Here is a 21,837-nt window from a genome sequence, read left to right as displayed (position 1 = left end):
CAGTTGTGGCTCAAGCATCTTGAAAATTAAGAACACTAGAGCACTGGCTATGAAAAAAATACTGTGGCAAATCTTGTGTGAGTATAAACATCACTGAAAGATTTGTACTTCCTGAAAAAAAAACAAAACAAATAAACAAAAACAAAACAGCAGAACAGGCAAGCAGTTTCCTCTCTGAAGTCGAAAACACAAAATTCAGAGTAATGCTGAGTTTTATTTTTCATTCATGAAAACACTGTGTATGGAAAAATTGCAGAAGACTATATGGAAGAACAAAAATGTGAAGAATAAGTGAATAATCTAGACTAATTTCTAGAATTAAAAAGTAGAGAATGTTAAGAAAAAAAATTACGCATGGGTGAATGGAGGTTTTTTTGTTTGCCTTTTTTTTTTTCCTTTATGGTTTTGATTTTGTTTGAAGAGGAAAATTCAAACACTGTAAAAATATGAACAGATCTATCCAAAAGGATATAGAAAAAAAAAAATCAAGAACAACACCATCAGTTCTAAATGTCATACTAAACATAACCAATGCAGGATGAAAAAGCTACCAGTCAAGAAATTCTGGCAAAATTCAAAGGATGTGATTGTTTATGTCCATGTCAATGAAGAAACCCCATCATGAAAGACAGAATCTATGTGAAATGTAGACCGAAACCTCCTTTAATATCAATGAGAGAATTTACATAAAATGAAAACCAAATAGAAACCCTACAGAACTCTTCTGCAAAATAATTAAAGAAATAAAATGCTAGTTTTTCGTAGCCTCAAACCACATGCTGCCTTGGTATGCTCTTAACTGCATGATTTTAGAAATGTTTTTCTGAAAACATGAAGTATTTCTAGAAACCTGAAACTGGAAAAGACCTGCTCCCTAATATAACTGATCTATTACAGATTGATAACATTTATATTATAGGTCTAGTGAATTAGTATATTATGCTCAATCTTAAAAATATTTTGGTGTGGAGGGTTTTTAGTTGGTTGGTTGCGTTGGGTTGTGTTGTGTTTGTGTTTGGTTTGGTTTGATTTTTGCAATGATTGCTTTATGACTCATTTAAAAAATAAATCATTATGTAGAAGTGCACTAATTTTACACTTTTTTCTTTAAGAGTTAAAATGTGTACAGAAACAATGTTAAGAAATGCAAGTAAGTCAGCTAATCTATTTTACGTCATATGTTTTACCTTTACCAACGTAATTCTTAAAATTATACTGTCAAATCGTCTAATTCTGAGTACTCCTAAACTTTTCCAGTCAAACTACTCCACATTGTTTGTGTGCATTCAAAACTTTGTCCTAATGATTATGGACTTGGAGATATATATATATATATTAATTTTTTATTATTATTATTTTTTTTTTTAAGTAGACATTTATATATTTAAAGGATATTATCTGTTACTCTTGCAGTCTTCTCTACTTTAGCAGTGACCAGAATTATTTTGATCTTTCCTCATAGCTTGTTTCTGAACCTCTGATCACTGTTTGCTTTCCTGTCTGCACTTGCCACTTCTATCTCTGAAGTGCAGCACTCAGAATTGGATACCATGCCTTAGCTAAGGCCTTATCATGAAAGCCAGAGGATTAATTCATGTATCTCAGAGGCTACTTTTATGTTTATATATCCCAGCACTGTGTTTGCCATTTCGTCTTCTTCTGTTTCAAAATGTCTTTCTTAAATAATGGAAAAATCAGTTTAGTCATACTTACCATAACATATAAACTCTTTTCCAGCCTCCAACAGTGCTCTGATAGTTGTTCTGGAGCATGTTATTATATTTTTTGTCCCTCCTTCTTCCCATTTTTAAAGTGGAACACTGGCACTAGTTTGTTGTGGTTCTTTGAAATGTTTAACTGTTGCAGTGTTTAAGCCAAAGATTAGTACTTTAGATTATAAATAACCTTTTACCCCAATGTTTTTCAGTTGTTAATTCATCATGTTCCCATTAAAAACTCTTTATTCTGTTTTGGGAATTATCAAAAATGTAAATCTTTTCAGCATGTATATGTAGTTGACCTGAAAGTCACACTTTATAACGATCAGTGTTCTATATTGATTACCCCAAACTGCTAAATTACTACACTTTGAGACTGAATTTATCAAAACCTCACTTTGACTTTGTTGTGCTGTTTCAGTTCATATCCTATCTGCCCCCATTTTTGCAAAAGACAATTTTTAACAGAATCTACTGCTACAATCCAATGATTTTAAAATCTATGAGATTGTGGGCTAAATGTGTATATGAGGGTTGGGACTATTGGGGTTCATCAGTAAAATGCACTAAGCAGAGGAATAGCAATTTAATGGCAATAAAAATACAGTTTATATGTCCATTACACACTGAATTCAGTTGGAAAAGAATTTCATTAAATTCTAATTTCATTATTCTTATGCATCACTAGGAGGAAAAATAAAGTCTACATACAATTTTTTTTAATATATATATTTTTAAGGTTATTTTTGAAAACTCAACAGATAATTGAAGCTTGAATATTCAATCAGAAAATTATGCCTAAACAGCTTATTGGACATCTAAAGGCAACACTTGTTCCTTAGAAGCAATGAGCTGGTTCTTAATAAAAAGGTAAACAAAAAGCATTTTGTTTTAAAAGAGGATAGCAAGCAAGCTGAGGAAAGTCAGTAATAATAAAGCAACACTGGTAATCTGTAAAGTTCTCGTCTTATAGAACCTGTCTTGCATCTCATCCAGGAAATGAGCACAAGAGGAGCATTGCCTTTCCTCGTTACCATCTGGTGTAGTTCACTTCTGTCTCTTGCTGAAGGGACTGGCCCACCTCTGTACCCCCTCTTGGCCTGTTACGGCACTACAAACTAACATGTTAATAACAGTCTGTCTTCTCATGACCTTCTGCTGTGTTTTCAAGGGGCTCCCTCTTCCCTGGTCTCTCTCTCTCTCTCTTGCACTGAATTGTGGCTCAGAGAAGTTCCTTTCCAACTTCATCAACAAGTGTTTTAATAGCAAGATCCCAGCTTTGCCGAGCTTCAGGCCATAGTATGTATATCTGAACTGATAAAAACTGTTTTTCCTACACATTAGCACAAAAGCAAACTCACTGTTTATGCACCAAGATCTTAAGCACCAGCTGAGCAAAATTATACACAGATTGAGCAAAAGGCTCTAGCTATAATTTTTAGTGTGCAGAGATGTTGATAATATCTCTCTGGCAGGAAACTGCCCATAATCACTGATCACTAAACCTCTTAGTCTGATTTCAAGAGTGGGAGAGGGATAAAACTGAAACTGAGGGAGAAGAGAGAAAACTGAAAAATTTCAGTTTTATCCATGTTGATAATTCAGAACAGGAGGCATTATGGATGGTGATTTACAAATGGTGTGTTGAACACTAATCTTCATCACAACAGTTTCAGATACTGACAGACATAACTTCAAGATTGTTAAACGATTATACTGTGGATAAAAGATGCCACAAGTCAGAATACCTTCCAAATCAACGAATTACTTGAGATGGTGAAGCAAATCTCTCAGCCCAAATAAAGATATAACTTTCCATCTGAAGTTTTGAGTCTTATGTCAAAAATGTAAATGAAAAATAATAATAATAATAAAAAAATAAATCTCTTGAGATATTATTTTTATAGGAAGGATGTGACCTACTGTCATTTATAGCAAAAATTGATCTGGAAAAGTTCTACTGTGAATTTTAAAAAGACTTTTGTGAAAACCCTCTGAATATAATACTTAAGTAAGTTGTTGGATGAGTAGCTAAAAATGAAGACACTGGCCTGTATTTAGGAAATCTACATTTAGCGGATTACTTTTGGCAGTCAAACTTCTGGATATACCCAATAAAAACAAAGAGGTGAGGCCGAGTGATTTACAGGTGTTTTCTTATGATACTGTGGTCTGTCAATGTCTAAAACCATGCCAGATTCTGTGAGTAGAATGTGAGCAGACAAGCTTTGTTTCACTTTTAAGTTATATACATTATCTAGTGATTGATTTTGCTATCTGTCTTCATTTCAATCACACAGTTTCAAAAAAAGTTTTATACTTTGTTTCTTTTCCAGGATAACAAATATATCACACGTTTCTTCTTTTTGATATCATCTATGATGGGGAAAAATAACTTACCATTTCATAAACCAACAAAAGTATTAAGTAAAAAAATTATCACAAGGTGGAAATTATATTTATTCTCTTAAATCCTGCCATGTGTATGCCTGTATGTTTTGTATGTCTAAAGACGTACAGAAATTTTCTTAAAAAGAGTATGTACAAGGGTCACATAGAAGACTGTGAAACTTCCAATCTATAATTATCAAATAAAATAAATAAATAAATAAAGACTGAGTGCATAAATCTCAGTTTAGAACTACACAGTGAAAATCTACTCCCTCTGAAATGAGTTGTATGAGGTAAAAAATAGAAATTGAAAATTTACTCTTTTTTTTTTTTTGTTTTTGTTTTCCCAAGATGCTAGGAATCAATAGATGAAGGTATTGCAATGTGCAAAATTGTACCATCCATGAACTTTATCATTATCTGTACAGCAACTGCAAAGTCAATGAATTCCTCACTTTCATCACCACCCAACTAGAAGTTCTGCTTCACAGGCCTGAAGCTTATTATTTTTGGGATTCCATCAATACAAAGACACGTTTAGATGAAAGGTTCATAGTTGCAAGATACTCAGTGACATGGTGTTTGTATTACTCTTAATCTTTCTGTATGTATATGCATATGTGCATGCAGTTCGTCCTCAGTCTCTCTCAGTCTTTGCAGGTCACCAAAATTTATTAATTAATAAGTAAGTATTTTCCACAGAGGGGCAAGAGGATTCTAGTTCCCCATTAGCAGTAGCTTGTAGATGCTCACATTCCTTGTTACATTACAAGGGTGATGTTGTAGGTCTGCTTTGTCCTTTCACCGGATTGTGGCTGTGTCCAATCCTTACTGCTATTTCTGTTGTAATTGCAAACAGTTTTTCTCAAACAATCTGAGTTCTTGCTACGCTCCTCTGGGCCTCTTATAGAAAAAAAATAATTTGTTTTTCTTTTTCTGACTGCAGATTCAGTAAACAGCAGATCACATTTTGAAGTGCCCATCCCTAGACTGTACACCCTATTTATGGAACCTGTGGTAACTAAAAGGATTGGGAGGTGTGTGTTATTGGCAGAATGGTTTAATGGGCAGGGAGTTTTAGCACTCAGACACAAACTCCCTGAGCAACCCCAACCCATCACTCCATCTCCCTTTCACTCCAAGTGAACAGATGAGGAATCTTATCTTCCTTTAAAACATCATGAGATGTTTGCCTAGTGCTGTGCTTTATAAGCACCTATGTCGTCTTTGGGTAGTATGGTATCCTTCCCACTGTGTATTTGTGCTATTTATAGTTTTAAATAAATACCTAAATCATAAGAAAGCTTCCTAGAAGCCTGGATTTAGTTTCAATTGCAGATACATATGTAATATAGCTCTAATATTAATGTTCATGTAGGTTCATAAGGTATCATGCTTTTTTATTTAATGCCAAAGAATTTTCCTGAATATGCTAAATGTTTAGATAAGGTTGGCATTTAATTTTTATACTATTGGTATAAATTGGAATAAATGTTTATTGTGCCTTCTAAATTAAAGTGTGTGTGCATGTGAGAGACAGAGAGAAAAAAAAAAAAAAAAAAGTCCTTTGTTTGAAAGTCCTCTCTCCTCCAGAGAGAGAGAGAGAGAAAAAAAAAAAAAAAAAAAAAGTCCTTTGTTTATATGAAAAACCTCTTTTAACATGTGTTTTTCTGTTCACCTTTTACAGGAGTTGTCCTTGACACCAAATGCCAAAACATCTTTTCAATGTAAATTATTAAGAAAGAGCATTGCATATATTTTGCACCAGATAAATTATGCACCCATTTTGATCTAGATGAGAAATAAGGAATTCCTATTCAACCGCACATCTGAATTTTGTATGGAATTTTGCACATACTGAGATGTTGTGCCCAATATTTTATGCATCAGCATATCTTATGTTTTCTTTACAAACTGCAGAGAATTTGCACACTGAGTTATATGTTTTATAAAATAGAAGAAAGAATCCAAAATTAAAATAACATAACACAACAAGGTCGAATTTTTGTTTGTTTGTTTCCCCTCTTTTTCTGTTTTCTTTCCCCTGCGCCTTTCCCCATTCTATTTTGGGCTATTTAATACTGTATCAGTGACATATAATTTCATAAATGAATTTTTTTCTAAGCAGCTGAAGAAACAAAAAATCCAGTTTACTAAATCTGATAATTGAAATTATCAGATGCTGTCTAGCTACAAACTTTTGCTCATTTGAAGTAAACTCAAGCTAACTTTATTTATTTATTTATTTATTTATGGATGTGTTGAATAATGCGGTTACCTTATTAATTTTCACTGTGCTTTTAGTCCTGCCAAGATTGCCTCTAGCAAGGGATATTGATAGGGAAAGATGAGAAACATAAAAGGTTAGCATAGAAGGGCAGATAAACAAATAGGGTTTGATCCAAAGCCTGTTTGAGTCAATGAGAGATTTTTGCATTGACTTCAGGAGACTTTGGGTCTGACCCATCAGGCATTTACGTATCGGTATGGTGAAATATTGAGCAGCTACTATGAAATGTCAGTTGTCCTTAGCTCTTATCTGTGTCAGAAAGAGTTAAAGGCATTCAGTGCCCTGGATATTTGGAGTTTTTTAAAGTTAATAAGAACATACACAGCTGGAAAAGGAACAATGGGACAGACCACATACTTTACTTACAGCTTCTAAGAAGTCCTGTTCAAGTCAATCAAATCAAGCAGGCACAACTGCTTTGGTGAATTAAGAGGAGTGAAGAAAGGGACACAGGGAGATAACAGCTGAAATCAAGGGGGGAAAAGCACAAAATAATATATGTTTAACATGAGAGTGGAGAAGGGAGGAAAACAGAAGAGAGTTGACATTAAACATGAAGTTGGGTGATAAATAATTGGTTTTGTCTGATTTTTGGCTACTAAGTAGTTAAGATATAATGACATTTAAACATTTTTATTTTTCACTTTCTTTTAGGCAGTATTACTTCTGATTTCAAGCAAGCCCTAAAATTACATAAGGTTTTCCGGATGTTTGCAACCTTCTATTTCACAAACCACTCCTGGGATTTTCCCTTGGGGCAATATTTGAGAGGGAAATTAAGTCTGTTCACAGCTGGTGGCATAACATGAAGACTTTTTTCTTTTTATAATTTAACCCTTTACTTTTTTGTTTGTTTGGTTGGTTGGTTTGGTTTGTTTTCTTTTCTTTTCTTTGTTACTGTGCCAGAAATGCACTTAGAATCATAGAATCACAACATGCTTTAGGGTGAAAGGGACATTAAAGATCATTTAATTTCAGTGCCCCTGCCATGGACAAGGACACCTCCACCAGACCAGGTTGCTCAGAGCCCTGTCTAACCTTTTGATGCAACCTAGAATATAGTTGGTTTTCTGGGCTGCCAGTGCACATTGCTGGCTCATGTTGAGCTTCTCATCAACCAACACCCCCAGGTTCTCTTCGGGGCTGCTTTCAATCCTTTCTCCATCCAGCCTGCATTTGTGCTTGGATTGTCCCGACCCAGATGCAGGATTTTACACTTAGAGATGTGAGTTTTGTAGAGATACAACTTCACAAAATGAATGTATTATTAGCAGACCAATGGAAAAAAATGGTAAATATGGCAGAAATGTAGAAGACCTAGTTTGTGGTATTACATATGTTAGGTCACTAATCCTAATGAGAGTTGAGAATAAGATTCATGGATTCCCATAAATCACACTACAAGGGAACTCCAGAGGTCATATAGTCAATGTAAAGGCAGAATCAAAAATTTCTAAACTATGTTAGATATAGTAATGCTAATGTTGACAAAAACCTGCAAATGTAGACAAAACCAGAGAAGCACCTTTCATTTTAGTGCTATATAATCTGAAGTGATCATCTATTGAAACATTTTTAAAGGATTATAGCTAATAAAACTAATTTCACAGACCAGCATATTATTTCATAATAAATATAAACAGTTAAATGTATAAGTATGCATAAGTACTTAAAGGAATGGCAATAAGAAATATTATAAATATTGAAATATGACTGGATAAATAAGTTTATTATAATGCCAGCTCTCCAAATGACACCCTGACATATCCCAAGAGTGATCCTTTAACTTTTTATGCATAATCTTTGGTGATATGGAGAAAAGTACTGCTTTTGTATTCTTCAAGGCTAAGAGTCATTCTTATTCCCTGGGCCAAAATAAGTTCTGTGTGCCTGTTATGCTGCATGATGGTCACTTTGAATTTCACCTAAAATTGTGCATTGGTTTTGTTTCTATTATTCTGTCAATATTTAAGTGTAAAGGTATAAAGAAGCATGAAAAATAAGAGACTGAGAGAGGCTGTTGAGCTGATATTTCTTTTGGGAACTGAGAAAGGAAAATAATGCTAAGAATCTGATATGAGTGACATTTCCAGTCTTAAAGAAGAAAGGAAATATGAAAATAATTAAACAATATTTCTCTGATTTTTTAAAGTCTTTTCAGAAAGAAAAAAAAAATGATTGAGAAAAGAGCAAAGTAATGGGGAAAAAAAAAAAAGTAAAAGAACTGTCTAGGTGTTTAGTTCTCATTTGAAAATAATTGAAAATATTGCAGAGAACCAGGACATAACACACAGTTTGCTAAGACTTCAGAGACAAAATTCTGCATTTTATATATTCAGAAGATCAAGTAGATTTCATGGAAATTATATTTAAATATGTATTTCATTATAACTGATGTTTCTTCAGAAATTAGTATTGATGATTGTGTTGTTTTGGGGATGGGGTAATATTTTCACAAGTAGTCATGCCTGAGATCATATTACAATTGATGAGTTCAATGCTAAATCACTAAAGATGGGTTTAATTACAACTGATTTCATAATTTGAATATTTTAAAGAAATTATGGAAGTTCTGTCTATAGGTATTGATGAAAGATACACCTGGAAATGACAATTCACCAACTGATATGTAAAAAAAATATATATGTGTGTTATATGCGTTACATATGTTATATAAGTATATATGTATATATGAACACATATATATATGTTAATAATATACTGGACTGGTTTTTTAACTCTGTCTTTCTTCCTCTCTCTTTCTGCCTATTGTTTTCTCTTCTTTCCCCTTTCTTGCTTTCTTACCATTTTTCTCTCTCTTTCATATTTCTTCTTTCTCTCTTTTCACTACAAATTGAATATATATGACTACTTAAAATACTTGTCTAGCATTCAGACTAATAAAGGTCTGTTAAAAGCCCCTTGGGTTATTCTTAAGTGTGTGTGTTTGATAAGTTTAACAAAGAAAATACCAGTCTTTTGGTTTTGCTATGGTATAAGCTTCCAATATTCTTACATTCATTCTTCAAATTTAAAAGCATATCATCTACACAAGAATCAACACTGGGGTTTAGAAGATACTGATCATTTTATTAATATCTGGTGGGTAAAAATAGTCCATTAAAAGAAGTCCGTCATTCTGATTTCTAAAGGATGTTTGTGCTGTTTTTACTCTGGAGGTTGATATTGAACTCTTTGATTATCTTCTGAAAAATCCACATTTGCTCCTCTTTATTCAACAAGTTGGAACAATGAAGTTTCATGTCCCTCTCATAAGTCAACAGCTTCATGATGGATTATTTATATATTTATTTACAAATGAGAACAAAAGCTGTCTTTGTGAAGCACATTCCCATGCTTAGGCATCAGGCTCCTTGGAAGCAGGCCTCAGCTGAGTGTCTGTCTGCTACTGTTGTGCTTGCTGTTTCCTGCTCGTCCACTTTGTGTGTTATCTGTGTTGTCTAAAAAGGTGTGATATAGAGGTCATTATGAGATCTCTGCTTGAGAAAAGCGCTGAAGAATCCATTCTAAGCTAGTAAATAATCTTTCTTATCATCGTTCTGCAATATGATTAATAATTCTGATATTTCTTCTTTCCTCACCCTCCGCCCCCACCCCACAAGTTATGTAGTACGAAACTTTGACCTTGCAGTGAAAGATAATAACAGAACATATCTGTGGTATTCACGTGATTAATACAGCAGTCTTGGACTCACAAGGAGACATGGAATACAACTAGGATACTTGTATACACCAACTATCTCTTTGCCTTGTTCACCTTCTTACTAAATAATTTATCAGCTTAATGATAATGACATTCAAATATCATAATTACAGCCAACTCTTTAAAAAACATCAATTCAAAAGCTGAAAATATAGCAGTTCTTTCTTTTTCCCTCCCTCTGCTCTTTCCACTATTATCTATTAATGCCAAAATATGGTCTTTATTCATTCTACTGACATAATATAAAACCAACGTAGATTTCCCATTTTTTATAAAATTTCCATCCACACTATTACTTTCAGTGATAGCAGGCTGGGAAATGTTGTTAGGCTACAAGATGGATGACACTGCAAAACCTCAGCATGTTAAGAAGCCATAAAATTTTATTCAGTTCATTTGCTGCTACAGTCCAGTAACCCTATAGTAACAGTGTGCTATTTTTATTGTGTATTTATTTAAAGGTTGAATATTCCTTCTACTGGGCCATCTAACCAAATTACTCTGGTTTTCTAACGAACTCTGCTGTATGAGGTGAAGGGTGTGCATCTGACTAATGTGTCCTTTTTCTTTCAGATATCCTTGTGAGAGTATATTTTTTTGTTGTTTGTTTGTTTGTTTTTATTTTTACTCAGATATCTGGCAAAGTATCTCCACACTTCTATAGTGGTATCTTGAACTAATTTTAGCAAGTGTGAAGACCACATTCATTTCACTAGACTTAAGTTAATATTCTTTGTTCCTCATGAACCACAGAAATGTTGATGTTGTTATTTTCTTAACATTTTTTTATTTGTTTGTTTGTTTCTGTTGCTGTTATTTTCATTTAAAAAAATAATAATTTGGCTTTGACTTTAGAAATTGTAAAAAAATAAAATTAAATTAAAAAAAAAAGGCCATAGAACAAAACCATGGAAAACAAATTACTTTGCGTTCAAATACTGTAATTTCAGGTAGCTACTGAAAACTATGTATCAATAACTTTATTATTACTATTAGTTAATATTTGCTAGCTCAGAAATATGGCCCAAATCATTAAAAAAAAGTAATTCTTATTATTTTGGAACCAACGTGTTTGTAAATAATTTCTCTGGATGTATTTTTTGTGTGGGTGTGCTTGTTTTTAAAATGTTGTATTATTATTATTATTATTATTATTATTATTATTATTATTATTATTATTATTATTATGTTATATAATATGTATATAATATTATTATTATTATTATTATGTTATTTTATTTTTAAAGTTCTCTCTACAACCTTTGGCAATAAATAAATAGCTTTGATGACATTGTAAGGGATTACACAACACACACACATATACACACACACACACATGTTCCTGTTCTTTAGATTTTGTAAAATAGATATAAAGTTTAAGGCAGGTGACAACAGGTAAATGTAGTAAACAGATGGAAGGAGTACAAGACAAGAGCACAATGATTAGAAACAGCATGGTGAGCTGTGGTCATAACATGAAAACTACTTAGCTGTTGCTGATTTTCTTGTAAAGATCACAACAGACGGGAGCTTCAAAGCCTTCCTTAGCATGCTAATGAATTCCAAACACACAGTATAAGTTTGAAATGTTACTCATTCAGCAGGCCAAAAAAAAAAAAAAAAGTTCTGCAGTCACTCATGCTATTAAATTATCAGGTGAGGTTCAGCCTAGACCGTCTCAGATTAGGTTTTCAGCTCTCAGACTACACTCTGACATGGCCTGGGGTTAGTAAAATTGTGGGCTAGTGTGTAGCCTGGATACAGATGGTTTGTTTTGATAGAAAAATTCATATTTGTAGGTGCAAGTGAGGATGGATTTGATTCTCTTCTGATTTCATTTATGAGCATAACTGTAGTCACTATTTGCTAAAGTACTACAAAGACGGCAGTGAGCTTGTTACCTTGTGTCACAAAAGTCACATTAGTGAAGTAAGGAGAGAAAAGAGTTGCTTAACAGAGGCTGCTCTTCTCAGTAAAGGTGAGAGTCTTCTTAAAGATAGTCGTATGAAAACAGAGCATCCAGGTTAAGTTGTTTATTTGGACTCCCTACTCAGCCAAAAAGAGACATTTCTAGAGAGCGATCTAACAGCAAAAAGAACCTATGTTGTTATTTGAAACCGGATGCCTAGCTTCCAGATGGCTATATTTAGATGAGATGATCTTCATGCATGACTAGAAGTTTCCAACTATACCTAAGTAACAAAAAAGAATCTGTTTAACATAGGATAAAATAGATATTCATGAATTAGTCATGAGAGCCTCATAAGGACCAGGCACAGCTGCGCCTACCAAGACACATTTTTCACTGAAGAAGATGGCAAACTGCCTTTTAAAAATTGTTGCTCATATAAGCTAGCAAGACCTAAGAGAAAAGGTTATTAAGAATATGGTGTATACAATCTGTAGTTCAAGAAATCCCAATACTACTGACTATTGAAAACCTATGATATGGCAGGGGACAAATCACTTCATACCTTCAATACATTTCAGGCTCTGTGGGCACCTACAACCTGGGTCAGAAGGCAGATAAAGGGTCAGACATTTTGTATGGACATTCTTATATGCTCAACAATATATTAAAAATAATAATAATAGAAGAATCTCTTCATAGTCTTTCAACTTAAAAATTTTCTCTTCCATGTCACAAAAATCATAGATTTCTCCCAGGAGCAGTGATGATTTTTTTTTTTTTGAAAGGTTTTTTCTTTTTTTTTTTTTTTTTTAAAGTTTCCGAGAACAGTATGCTCACTACCTTTGTGAAGTTCTCTACCTTTTGAGCTGTTCAGAATATGACATTTATTTTGCAGGAAGTTATGACATTTCAATATAAATTTTGATTACAAAATAAGACACAAAGATAAACGAAAACTTGACATTGGATATTGAGTCTGAGCACCACCAATTCTTTTTAAAAATTAAGGATCAAAAAATAGAGTTCTTACACTAATTGATCAACTTTTATACTGAAGCATCATAATAGCATAAAAAATAAAAAAATAAAAATAAAAATATGAAATGGTAGACTGACTGTATACCATAGAATCATGGAATGATTTGGTTTGAAAGGGACTGTTAAGATCGACTAGTTCCAAAACCCCTGCCACGGACAGAGACACCTTGAACCAGACCAGGTTCCTCAAAGCCCCACCTAATCTGTCCTTGAACACTTCCAGGGATGGGGCATCCACAACTTCTTTGGGCAACCTGTTCCAGTGTCTCACCACCCACTGAGAGAAGAATTTTCTTCTGACATCTAATATAAATCTCCCCACTTTCAGTTTAAAATTGTTCCCCCTTCTCCTATCACTATCTGCCCATGTAAAAAGTTGTGCTCCGTCTATTTTATAAGCCCCCTTAAGGTACTGAAAGGCCACAATAAGGTCTTTCCAGAGCTTTCTCTTCTCCAGAATGAACATCTCCAGCTCTATTAGTCTTTCTTCACTGGAGAATAATTTAGAATCCTGTAAATATAATTTTAATAAATTTAATGTAACAGAAAAGTCTAAAAAGAAAGTACTTATAAAAGGCAATGAAAAAAAAAAGGAATATTTTTAATGTGTCAAAATGATGTGACAGTTTAAGATTATACCAAAAATAATTTAAAATGATACAATGACATCTTTTCTCCCGGTTGAAAATTTGTCGGACACATTCCTGTAGAATATTTCAGCCTAGTCATTTCTAGATTTTCTCATGGACAATTGTTATATCTTTTTATTAGCTCTGCTGACTTTCCTCAGATTTTGAATAATTTTGGGAAAGTTTTTAAGGACTGTTACTCTACACTGAAAACCTTCCCACACCTTTCTTTTGAATATGTGATTGTATGACAAGCACAAGTTTCTTTTCCAGGACGGGACTTTGAGATATTTGTACAATGAAAAGAAAACACAAAATATAGAAGCAAAAGTAATAGTAGTGGTATTAATAATAATATATAAAATATAAAATCAACAACAACATTTAATTACATTAAATTTTAATTGTGTTAGAAAAAGTCTGGAGAATGATCTCAGCTGCAACTGAAGATCTTATTTAGAGCTACTGTTCTGAAGATATTGCTTTCTACTACAAATTAAATAAATTGGACTGATAAAAGCATATAGAACTTGTTTTCCCTACCCCTCCAAGTATGGAAATAGAAAGGGAGCAAGATATATCCATTTACTTTAAGATAAAAGTTTTTTAATGTATTTATTCCAAAGATCTGTGTTAGACTAAGGGGTCACGAGGAATATGCCAGAGACATTTCCAAAGGGATAGGGAACATAAATTAAATGTAAAAGAGAAACATGTGCAAGTTAATCAAATAGTGACTATGGGTGCTTTCAACATCTTTAACATTGGTTGGGGAACACTTAAGAATCAATATGTGTCGTAAAAAATAGCCTTTTATGGCAAGATGTCACACATGCTTCCCAGAATGCCTAATATCAGGATCAAAACCAATCTACTGACCAAAGAAAAATGAAGAAAATAAAAGTAATTAAACCAGACTGTGTGCTTAGTTGTGATTGAGTGTTACAGTTTTGAAAGGGAAAATTTCCCCAGTCAAGAAGCAAGGCCCTGATTTTCTCAAGGAAGGAATACCAGACACCTTTTAGTGCAGCACTTTCAAACACAAATAGATTTATGAGACTGTGAGGAATAAATATGTTCTTGGTGAAGACTGAAAAGCTTTCTTCTACAGTGAAATAGAAATACCAGTGTGAAATGAGAAAAACCCAGATTTCCCTTTTGACTGGTAATTTAAGACATAAATAAGGAAAACAAGGATTAGAACACAGACATCCTTTCTCTCAGTGGAGTATCAGAGGCATTAGGCTTCCAAATTATGTTTTCTTTTTAATGTTCTTTTCCTATGAATATTGATGAACCAGTGTATAGCCAGGAATGCCTCAACAAGAGTCATGAATTTATGTTTATTTGGGGGAGAGCACCTGTCCTTTTGTAGCAGAAGATGTAGAATTAAATCCATTCAGGTTTAGAAAGCCTAATTCTGAAGTGAATGCTTTAAGTACTAGGTTATACATAAGGGAATATGAAAATTAGGAATAAATCAATAATATTGCAGAAAACTTAACCTCTTTTCTCTCAACAGAAAGATGAACACCATGTAGGCCTGAGAATTCTGTGTGCTCATTTAAACAATGAAATGTGGCATATGATGTCATTGAATGATAGAATTATAGAATACCCTGAGTTGGAAGGGACCCACAAGGATCATCGAGTCCAACTCCTGGAACCACACAGGTCCACCCAAAATTTTAGACCATGTGACTAAGTGCACAGTCCAAACACTTCTTAAATTCAGACAGGTTTGGTGACATGACTACTTCACTGGGGAGCCTGTTCCAGTGTGCGACCACCCTCTCAGTGAAGAACCTCTTCCTGATGTCCAGCCTAAACCTCCCCTGCCTCAGCTTGACACCATTCCCGGGGGTCCTATCTCTGGTGATTAAGGAGAATAGGTCGGCGCCTGCCCCTCCACTCCCCCTCGTGAGGAAGTTGTAGACTGCAATGAGGTCTCCCCTCAGCCTCCTCTTCTCCAGGCTGAACAGGCCAAGTAACCTCAGCCTCTCCTCATACGTCTTCCCCTCTAGGCCCTTCACCATCTTCGTCACCCTCCTCTGGACACACTCCAACAGTTTTACATCCTTTTTGTACTGTGGTGCCCAGAACTGCACACAGTACTTGAGGTGAGGCCGTACCAGCGCAGAGTAGAGCGGGACAATCACTTCCCTCGACCAACTAGCGATGCCGTGCTTGATGCACCCCAGGATACGGTTGGCCCTCCTGGCTGCCAGGACGCACTGCTGGCTCATATTCAACTTGCTGTCAACCACAACCCCCAGATCCCTCTCTGCAGGGCTGCTCTCCAGCATCTCATCACCCAGTCTATACATATAGCCAGGGTTGCCCCATCTGAGGTGCAGGACCTGGCACTTGCTTTTGTTAAACTTCATGCGGCTGGTGATCGCCCAGCTCTCCAATCTGTCCAGATTTCTCTGCAAGGCCTTTCCACCCTCAACAGAGTCCACAACTCCTCCAAGTCTGGTGTCGTCGGCAAATTTGCTCAAAACACCTTCCGGTCCTACATCCAAATCGTTTATAAAAACATTGAAGAGGACTGGCCCTAAAATGGAGCCTTGGGAGACCCCACTAGTGACCATCCACCAGCCTGATGTGGCCCCATTTACCACAACTCTTTGAGCCCTGCCCGTCAGCCAATTGCTCACCCATCGTATGATGGTTTTGTTTAGTTGTATGCTGGACATTTTGTCCAGTAGGATCCTATGGGAAACTGTGTCAAAATCTTTGCTGAAGTCCAAAAAGATCACATCAACTGGTTTCCCTTGATCGACTAGATGGGTGATCGACCATATCATAAAAAGAAATCAAATTTGTTAGGAAGGACCTACCCCTCATGAACCCATGTTGGCTGGGACCAATGACTGCATTGTCCCCCAGGTGCGCTTCAATAACTTCAAGGATCATCTTCTCCATAATTTCACCAGGCACTGACATGAGACTGTCAGGCCTGTAATTTCTAGGGTCTTCTCTCTTGCCCGTCTTGAAAATTGGCACAACATTTGCCAGCTTCCAGTCCACTGGGACCTCTCCAGATTCCCAAGACCATTGAAAAATAATTGAGAGAGGTCCCGCGATGATGTCAGCCAGCTCTCTAAGCACCCTGGGATGAATCCCATCCAGACGCATGGACTTGTATGGATTCAGGTGGAGTAGCAAATCCCGCACACTGTCAGGGTCAGTTGGGAGTTTATTGTTCCCACCGTCATGGTCTTGCAGCTCAGGGCACCCTGGGTCCTGAAGCCCACCATCCGCATTGAAGACAGAGGCAAAGAAGGCATTAAATGTCTCTGCTTTGCCTATGTCCTTGTCTGTGAGGTAACCTTCCTCCTCAAGTAGAGGACCTATGTTTCTTTGGTCCTCCTTTTTCTGCTCACATATCTAAAAAAAACTTTTTATTGTCTCCCACAGACTTGGCCAGTTTCAACTCTAATTGGGCTTTGGCCACATTAATTTTCTCCCTACAAATACAAACAGTGTCCCTGTATTCCTTCCATGTTGCCTGACCCTCCTTTCAGAAGCTGTACATTTTCTTTCTTTACCTAAGCTCCAGTAGAAGATCTGTGCTCAGCTAGGATGGCCTTCTGCCCCACCTGCTTGACTTCCAATATTTTGGAATTGCCTGATCCTGTGCTCTTAGGAGGCAGTGCTTAAAGACTGACCAGCACTGATGGACACCAATGCTTTCAAGAGCAGTTTCCCAGGGGACCTTGCTGACTAGTTCCCTGAGCAGCCTGAAGTCTGCTTTCCCCATATCCAGGGCTGAAGTTTTGGTGGCAGTTTTCCTCCTGTCACCATAAATTTTAAACTCAACCACTTCATGGTCACTATGACAGAGACGGACGCCAATTGCCACATCTCCCACAAGACTCTCCCTGTTCTCCAGCAACATATCTAGGAGGGCACCTTTCCTAGTTGACTCCCTTAGCACCTGCACCAAGAAGTTATCATCTAGGTGCTTTAGGAAGCTCCTGGACTTGCTCGTGTCGGCTGTGTGGTAATCCCACTTGACGTTCGGCAATTTGAAGTCCCCCATAAGGACAAGGGGAGTTGATCTCAAGGCATCTCTTAGTTCCGCAAATAATTAATTGGCATTGTTGTCCTGGCTGGGTGGTCTGTAATAGACTCCCACAACGATATCCCCTTTATTTGTTCATCCCTTAATCCTTACCAGAGGCTCTCTTGCCATCGTCAACTTGAAGTTCTGCACAGTCCAGCCCCTGCTTCATGGACATTGCCACTCCCCCACCTCACCTACCCTGCCTGTTGTTCCTGAAGAGCCTGTAACCGTCTATTGCAACACACCAGCCACAGGACTCATCTCACCAGGTTTTGCTTATGCCGATGATGTCATAGCTGTGGGACTGGGTCAAGACTTCTAGCTCATCCATGTTATTCCTCATACTGCATGCGTTTGTGTAAAAGCACTTCAAATGCGCCTCCCTGCACACAGCACCTTGTGGAGCAGACCAAAGGACCTCACTAGCACACAACCCCTCTGATTCCAGTGCACCATCCCTTAGCTTATCACCGGCATGGCTAGTTTTATCCCTTTTCCCCTTTGACTCCGGTTTAAAGTCCCTGTAAAAGTAGTCTATATATGAAAACTGAATCTGTCATAATATTCAATACTTGTTCTCACTAAAAGTCTAGGAAGCCGGATAGCACGTTTACTCTCATCTTACATCAGTTGAAGAAATAAAACATATAATTGAAGTTTTATACATATTACATATATATAAACACATATATAAACTAAAGCCACCATAATAGAGAAAACATGATAGAGATTCCAGAAAAAAAAAAAAAAAGAAAAGAAAAAAAAGAAAAAAAAGTATACAAATTCTGTAAACTTACAAAACAGTACAGAGAAGAAGAAAAAAAAAAGAGAGAAAAGAAAAAGAAGAAAAAGAAAGAAGAAAACGAATAAAAAGAAGAAAGAAGAAAAGAGAAGAAGAGGAGAGGAGAGGAGAGGAGAGGAGAGGAGAGGAGAGGAGAGGAGAGGAGAGGAGAGGAGAGGAGAGGAGAGGAGAGGAGAGGAGAGGAGAGGAGAGGAGAGGAGAGGAGAGGAGAGGAGAGGAGAGGAGAGGAGAGGAGAGGAGAGAAGAGAAGAGAAGAGAAGAAGAGGTCAAAAAAACTTGAAGAAAAGGATGAGTGCAAGCCACAGAACAGCCTTATATGAATCAACATATCCAAGATACATTTCAGGAAAAAATAAAACAAATTTGTAAGACTGTTATTCAAAAAAAAAAAAAAAAGATTCTTTGCCCCAAGGCTGTTGCTGGGGCCGGGGCTCATCAACCCTTGCTCCCTGCTGACTTAAAGAGAAGAATTTCAAATAAGAGAGGTTGAAGAACAAAAGATGTGAACCTCAAAGCAACTAATGAATGAAAAGAAAGAGGAAACTCCACCTCCCACCCTGAGCTAACTCAAGAAATAGAAAAAATATACAGCACAGCAGAGATTTTTCTTTCTTTCCTTTTGCAAACTCTTGAGGGAAAAAAGAAAAAAAAAAAAAAAAAAAAAGGAACGTTCCTGGATGCAAACTTTAAACAAGTAAAATCAAAAATAAAGCTTTAATAGGCAGGGAAAATCTCCCAGAATATATCCTTCTACCCTTCTATGCATGCATGTGTGCAAGCCCTCCTCTTCTTTGTCTCTAAAGATATTTCAGAAGACATTTTCTGAAGAAAGAAGTATTACTTGGGAAAAAAAAAAAAAGAAAAAAAAAGAAAAAAAGAAAAAAAAAAGATTTGTGCTTGGAAGCATAATTCATACATTCACTTCTGTATCTCTTTCCTTCACAAAATGTTCTTTATATAAAAATCATTACTTAATTTTTTTTCAGACAATGTCCTAATGATCTTTAAAGTCTTTTCGGGTTACATGCTATTCCACAGATTTTCTTCTTCAATATCAGGAAGTTTGGGTATTTTCTTCCAACAGATAACTTTTAGTTTAAGAAATATTGCTTTCATGTGTAGACTTTTATCTGAGTTAGGCAAGAATATATGGTCCAGCGTTCAGTGTAATGATGAATTACTGTGTGGAGTGATGAGGAAAATCAAATGTTTTGAGACACTATCAAAGCTGCTTTTTTGATCCAAGTGAACATTAACGACAGTGTTTCATGAGAAAATCCATCATTCAGAAAGTTACTGGGGAAAAACAGCAAATTTTTTACTTTGAGAAACAGAAAAGTATTAAGTCATGACAGAGCCAGAAACATAACTTTGCTTTACGTACTTTTAATTTTTTTAAATGTAATAATTAAAAATTATTTTAATTTGAAAACAGTATTTTTACAGCACAGAAAAGCCTTAGTTAACACTGAAATGAGAAAAAAATAAATAAAAATGGAGAGCTAGCATTTAAGGAAGTGAGGTCTAACACTGTTTTGAACAGTTACAGAAACCAGATTCTCACAGATTCATGCCCAGCAATATAATGGATTTATCACAACTCAGACAGTAGTAACGAACAAACAGAACCACTTCTAAAACTGGTCTGACTTTGAAATCAACAGTGGAGCTAGTAGGAAGATATTTGACATCAGGATTTCTTTTTTTGACATTCTTAGATATGGTGCAAACCCCACTGCCAAGGCATAATACCAGGCAATTTCTCCTTGTCTTCAGCAATCTCATGATAGCATGTTGGGATTAAAGATGTTCAACTGCCTTTCTTATACTCCTCTTCCTCCTAAATGTCCTCATCTCCCATAAATGCAAAACTGCCAGCATGGGCAGTATGCTGTTGTTTTCCTCTTCTTAATTAAGAGAGGATGAAGACTTCAAAGAACTTTTGCCTTACGACATGGAGTCACATAATGTAACAGGTAACGAGTCAGGTAAACCTGTTTCACAGTTCTCTCCACTTCCTGATGGACTCTTCTCTTCCACAGGAACACAACAGCTTTTTTCTTTTTCCTTCCTATGCCCCGCTCCCCCCCCCCCCCCCCCCCCAAGCACTTCAGCTGATCAACAGAATCAAGTAAAATTTAAGCCTTACACAATATCGAAAATAGGAAAAAAAGAAAAAGAAAAAAAGAAAAAAAAAGTTATTTGGTGGTTGGATTAGGTTAGCAGTCTAATTCACACAGCATTCTTGATGAGTTGTTCTGAAATCTGTGAGGGGGAGGCAGAAAAAACATCTGTGAGAGATGTGAAGAGATCTGCCAAAAACCCATCTGTGTGGAATTACCTCCTGTAAATATGTTTCCCTGGCTATTCCTCAATTCTTAACAAACCCAGAAACTAATGCATTAATTGCTGAACTCTGTTTGTTAAGACATTTTATTTTTTCTGTTGCCATTCTTTATTACTTGCTTTCTGCCCCAATGCAGACTGCATTTGCAGAGTATCAGGTTTTCATTTATCTATACATAATCAATGAATTTTAGAAAGAGCTGTAAGTGTTCAGATGCTATGGCACTGGTATGGCAACTCTGTGCCTACAATTAATAAGGCAATTATTGACTTAAAGAATGCAAACATGGCAGGGTTGAAACATTGATTTGAAACATTTCTTCATGATAAATAAATAAACAAATGAATAAATAAAAAACCACCCCCTGTCAATATTGTGTCTACTTTTGTCAAACAATAACACTTGACAACGTGATAACCCCATCACTTTGATTTCAGAAGGAGAACACGGAAAGTGAAAAAAGCTTTTCTGAATTCCCTGTAGCTCACATTTGATCAATGAACTACAGATAAAAGACTGAACAATTATTTAAAATATATAATAAAAAGCCTATGTATTTCAACTTATCATATTCTATCCAAAGTTACTACAGCAACCTTCTTCCATATGATGTTTCCTGAAACTACAGTTTTTTGTATCTGATTGTTACCTCTTTTAAAGAAGACTTGGTATATTTTCATTTTGTTTTAAATTTTATTACCAGCAAAATTATCAGAGGAAATCTGTGAATGCATGGCATTCAGATTTATTCAGAGTATTCAGCAAATAAATTATTTAAGTTTAGGAAAGAAACACTATTTTTTTTCTTTTTTTTTCTTTTTCTCCCAATCCCATTTTTGTGGAGGATACTTGTAGGCAGTATAGTATTATCCATACCTTTCCTATAAAATGTATAGAAACTTAGGTATGTAACT

This window comes from Cygnus atratus, chromosome Z, assembly GCF_013377495.2.
Source record: "Cygnus atratus isolate AKBS03 ecotype Queensland, Australia chromosome Z, CAtr_DNAZoo_HiC_assembly, whole genome shotgun sequence".
Lineage (NCBI taxonomy): Eukaryota > Metazoa > Chordata > Aves > Anseriformes > Anatidae > Cygnus > Cygnus atratus.
Note: the sequence above shows the minus strand (reverse complement) of the source record.